The following is a 5,744-nucleotide window of genomic DNA, read 5'->3' as shown; positions in this document are numbered from 1 at the left end:
TTTATGTATCTGACCATGATTATTAGGGCTAACCACAGTTTATGGATCCACTTATGTATAAGTTGGTTTTTGGGAGGGTAAATGCAAAATAAAATAGTGATTTACAACTATAATAATGGTCATAATACATAATGGCAAGATGCCAGATTGAAAAATGAATAGTACGCATTATGTCAAAGGACCATAATCTTAAGTTATGATAGAAATTGTTTTGAAAGGAAACAAGAACCCCAGCTAATCTTCAGAGTTCCAAACCTAACCTATGAGGTTACGTGGGGTGGGAGTTATGCAACCCCCTGCGACCCCTTTAGTCTGCCGTATCCTTAACTACCCACTCTTTACTGCCATATCCTTAGCTTGAACTAATTTATCTCAACCCTGTGTTTACCTCTCAAATGGCTTCTCTTTTGGCAAGGTAACCCAATATTTCGTAAATTGTAGAAATATTTACAGTAATTCTTACCTTAAAGTTCGGGAAATCGAAAGTAGGGTCCTCTGTAAGTGTCAGGGAACAAGACTCGTCAGATGGGTGGTGGTACAATTTGGCGTCTTTAAGCAAGAAATGATACCAGCTCTCCGACCGTTTGTGCTGGTGAAATAAAAGATTAGTTTTAAAATTAAAACGAAACTGTTTAAATATAAATTTTACCTAGTGGATAAAGCCAAGCTTTGAATAAAATTTTTGTATCCCACCACTAAAAAAAACTTTAAATCTAGCCAAAACCTCTCATGTTTAGGGTATGTATACCTTTCTTTGGATCCACAAAATGTGCTGAATGATTTATAGATCACACTTCAGTGGCAAGATCTTAATCCTTCTACGAATGACTGGATTGTGCACTAGTGAATTTTCTGGTTTATTAAACAAATTTACAATATTTTCTAGCTCTCACTCCACGCCTCTAAACACCCCCAAACCACTTAAGGCCTACCTTTGCTGTATTTGGACCTCACAAACTTTGATTCATTCACTTCGACAAAGCCAAGCTCATTGATAACCGGTTAATTTTCAATGATTTCGGAACAATAAGAATAACAATTAGTCAATTTGTAATTTCAGGCCAAAGTCATAGGTAATAAATAGTCTCGTGGATAAAGGACATTTGAAGGAAAAGACTCGCGAAATGGAGTCATTGCCACCACTGAACGGCAGTCTTTTCAGTTTCATTGAAGTGCAATATTAGTTAAGCCATTGGTACTCAGACCTCTGCAAATGCACCTATTTTGAATCCTTTATACTACTGACTGAAACAAACATTTTTAATTAATTTTTGTTAATTTTGTCTCTTACCAGGCTATAGCACGCCTTTTCCATCTAGCAGTTCAGAAGGCCTTTCCCATCTAGCAGTTAAGAAACATTGATTGGTGGTAATTGCTCGAAAGTGAAGGGCCCAACCTTTTATATTGTGCATCATAAATTGTCATGTTGATAATGAAAGGTTAGGGTAGCGTGTCAAATTTAGTCAGATCACAGGAAACTGCAGAAGCGTGATGCTACAATTCACCCGTTGAGAGTATTCATCAGTAAGTTTGTACAATTGATAACGCCGAAATACCAGCTCATGAAGCTAACGTGCGCACCGAAACCATGATCAATGAATGTTCAACAGAAAGTGAAGCGAGCCACGACAGAGCAAACGCCAATTATTAGCTCGCAAGGAGGTATTTTTAATATGATAAACTGCTACGAATAACAAAATGGGATGGAAAATCGCTCATTTATGCGTCCAGAAGCACTGGGAAACTATATCCAATGTTTTGACGATTTCATTACCATTACTGTTTTTATTAAGATAGTCTTTTTATTTTTTCAAGATAACTCAGGGAAACAGTTAAAATGTTTAAGTCAAATACAATTAAGTCTGGAGTTACAAGATTAATTTATTACAATACCTAGTGTAAGCCATAAATTCAGTTATGGTAGCCGACTAATTAAACTGGATTTCTGCCAGAAATCAGTTTCAAAACCCCCCAAATACATTAAAAACATATATTTTTACTGCCTTTTTTCGAGTAAGAGCCCTTAGATTCAGTTACGAAAAACTTCATGCACAACGCTTTTCTAAGCAACCTTGACCGATCTATTGAAAGCCCGCTGATTAACTCGAGACCTACAGAGAAAGCTTTCAGTTGTCACTAGGAATGGCATTGTACAGCTTTTAAGGAGGGCAACTTTTTCTGGAAAAAAAAAAAACACTGATCAGTCAATCTTAAGGCACAGCCTGAGCATACAGAAGTCATGTTGTAAATGAAGAGGTAAAGTAAAGTACATCCTGGAGCATGTGCCTAAGTACTTGTAAGGTCGTATGTTAAAAGCTATGAATCAGTCATTCCTATAGCAAAGCTCCCTAAAGCAATTAAAAGGTCGTGTGCAATAACCCACCATCAGTCTCCCGAAGAGACTTAACATTTTAACAAATAGATGCGTAAATAATGACCCAGCTCCCATTAATCATACAGAAATATGAAACTGACCAGTATATTTACACTTAAAATTTCAGTTACGCTAGAAATTGATGTATATTTACGAAAATTTGGGGGATCAGAGGGAGAAGCCAGAATCAGGTGGGGAAACAAACTCTTTTGCAACAATAATGTTAAGAAATGCATAACAACCAAGCAAACCAGTTGGAAAAAATATGGTTCGTGTAAGTGCCTAGAAATTATCGAGTATATTACCTATAACTCTTGCCTCACCCCTCAGATTTTTGCTCAGCCTGGCTCTCTTTGCTCGTAAATAATCTCACTGCTCCAATTTTCTGGCAAGAGGAATGTGCTGTGCACAATCCCGTGGGTTAAAAGTATAAATTGCCTATAATTTATAGCACGTTCCTCAAATTTTTGCCCGTTTTGGCTTGCGTCGCTCCCAAAGAATTTCCCTGTTCTGTTCTGACAATCTGTACATGCATGAGCTGGGCATGCGAGTTATTTCGGGGATAGTTTACTTTAACAAAAAATGGCTATATAATGAAGAGCGTTTTCCACAATTCCAGACAGATTAAATTACATTAAATTTCAAAATAAATGTTACTTTTGGATAGGTCTGCTTGTGACTATAGTCATGGTGGAGCTGACGGGGAATGTGTGAAAAATAAGGCTGTTGAACGATATACGTGAGCTTTTGCACAAATTTTTGGAAGCTCATAGTTAAAAAGGCCAAGTAATTATAAACTTATACACAACAGCTGTCAAAAGTGAATGCAAACTGTCTCCCAAAATTAAACTGACTTAACAATAAAAGGTACAATTTTATCGAGCATTACGTTAAGTTACTATGCCCCAGCCCCCATTAGACTGATCAAAAGGATAAACTAGCAAGCACTTCTATATCGCAAATTCTATTTGGTCAAGAAACTGATGTATCATTTACCCTGACGTTAAACAAAATATATCCATAAATATTTTCTGGTTCCGATTCTCCAGCTGCATTAACACCGTAGGTTTGCTAACTAGCCAGGAGGCTGGACGTGCTACAAGCTATAAACGCGTTGTAAAAAACCTGGCACATTTAATGCTATAGATTAAACAGTAGCTATATTTGAACCTATTATTTCTTATAGAACCAACAGATCAAAATCAGAGTAAGAGCTTTTAGATTCCCACGAAAAAACCAGATAAAGCACTGCCAGTGATATGTCCACTGCCCACCAGTCCCTTATCAAATGCACTTTACTAAATATGACTAACCTATGTTAAAATAAACATAGCAAAATATTGTTCTTATAAAAATGCAGTTGCCTCTGTTCGACCACCAAGAAATTTAAGATGTTGCATGACCATCAGTAGTTCAACCTAAGAGGTACATCCTGTGTTGGTTCTCAAGGGTCCATGAAATGCCAACATAAGACCAAAATCACATGTCTAGGGCATCCTAACAAACTTCAGTCACTGGCCGATTCACTGCCATGCAAACACCCGTTGAACTAATTTAGCAAAATTTAGAAGCTTAAAAAATTTGTACAATATGTTTAACTTTGTTCCCTTAAGAATTTTATTTAATTTAGTCCCACTCAATGTTTAATTTCTCCAGAAAATTACAAAATTAACCACAGAACCAACGAACTGCTTTGTACACTTGCATCCACTTGAGTTTAAGGCTGAAATATTAGTTCAAACAAAATTGGAATATCAAACGTCACTAATAATCTAATAGGATATAATTTTTATAAAATATATCCCTAACACCCAATGCGGCTTCAGATAACGCACACATTGAAATTGTAAAAATTTACCTGCTATAACACTTAAAACAAACTTCGGGAGCAAGACTAAATATAACCTACAAACCACTATCTTTTTGCATGGCTATTAAACTACGAACTAGGCTAAAGTTTCTGCTTCGCTAAAGTGGGTATATCACTCCAAAATGCATAGACTTCAACGCTAGCGTTGAAAACTAATTGCACAAATAATTTACCTTCAACAATCTCCCAAGTATATCAACGCAGCACAAGAACCTCACCAGAAAAGCCAAAGCGATAGCGTAGTCACTCCTCGTAGACCAGTCACTTAAAAAAAGACAGATGACCAATCGCTGAAGTCCAACTATACCTATTGGAAACGTACACTCCCTGCTTCGCTGCGCAACAAGGACTCTTTAGAATGGCAATGTCGCTTCCATTACATGTTACGACATAGCAAGAAAAGCTGTGCCATCTGTTGGTAACAAAAGTAAACAGAAAAAAAAAAAACGGAAATAAAAATAGAATAAAATATTAAAAATTATCCATTGTATTCGCAAAGATTTCGAAAATAAATAGTTTTTGGTACATTTTCATGTCGTCATTTTCTCTTACATTACATATGATTTCAAAACCGAAAATGCATATATAGTTTAAATTCATGTTCTAAAAAAAGGCTCAACATTTAATACTATGATTTATCCGCTGCTTTAAGACTTTTAATTTTTCCTTTTCGAAGAAGCAAAAAAAAAAAAAAAAAAAATGTGTCCGAATACATATACAAGAATAAAAACAGGATACATTTTCAGCGCAAATGGTTACGAGCAATTACAATGAAAACTTGATTAATCATTTCTAATTTCCAGAAAAAAACTTCTGTGATGCAAATAACAGAAGTTTGAAAGGAAGTTTAGTTCCAAATGTAATTTGATTTCTGCTCAATTGTCAGCTGCACCTTGTCAGATGAACGTTTTTTATGCGTAAAAAGTTTCTCATTCAATTTCAGCATGACTGACTCTCTCTTTAGGCCTAAATACACAGTCAATCATGACTACAATATCCGTGTTTATGCAACCATATCCTTTGTGAGTGGGAGTGATTGAGTACTTGCAAACACTCAATCACAGCAACTCATAACGGATATGCTTCCACAAACACTGGTATTATCGAGTCATGATTGGCAATGTATTTGGGGCTTTATGATTTAAGATTATCTTCGGGTATTCCTATTTACTGTGAGAGCAGATAATTTCCCCGACGCAGAGACAACAGAATTCAATTCTTACATTATTATTGAGTAAACAGGTTATAAATAACTTTGAACATGAGCATGAGAAGCAAAATATAAAAATAAATAATTGAGACGGGATCAGCGATAACAAACAAGACAGTTTGAAAAAAAAAAAAAAAAAAATGTGCGCCTTCTGTGGCCCATAATATTACGAAATTATAAGGGAAAAAAAAATATTTCTTGTTCAGGCAAAATATCTATGGAAGAGATCAATCTGTTTATTAAGATAGCTTATAATATAATTACTAATTTATAACGTTAGCCATCGCAAT

General features: G+C 35.6%; 1 long non-coding RNA gene across 4 annotated transcripts in view; it reads right to left on the bottom strand.

Annotated features, from left to right (window-relative positions):
• Nucleotides 1–4,533, bottom strand: part of LOC137648858 (uncharacterized) — a 176,961-nt gene extending 172,428 nt beyond the window's left edge. For all 4 annotated transcript variants that reach the window (XR_011045723.1, XR_011045721.1, XR_011045722.1 and 1 more), the window contains exons 1-2: nucleotides 4,418–4,533; nucleotides 464–589 (exon numbers count right to left, since the gene is read on the bottom strand). This is a non-coding gene — a long non-coding RNA (uncharacterized lncRNA). The remainder of the gene's footprint in view (nucleotides 1–463; nucleotides 590–4,417) is intronic.
• Nucleotides 4,534–5,744: the final 1,211 nt, after the last annotated feature.

Source organism: Palaemon carinicauda, chromosome 10 (assembly GCF_036898095.1).
Source record: "Palaemon carinicauda isolate YSFRI2023 chromosome 10, ASM3689809v2, whole genome shotgun sequence".
Taxonomy (NCBI): domain Eukaryota; kingdom Metazoa; phylum Arthropoda; class Malacostraca; order Decapoda; family Palaemonidae; genus Palaemon; species Palaemon carinicauda.
This window is presented reverse-complemented; position numbering and strand designations above follow the sequence as displayed.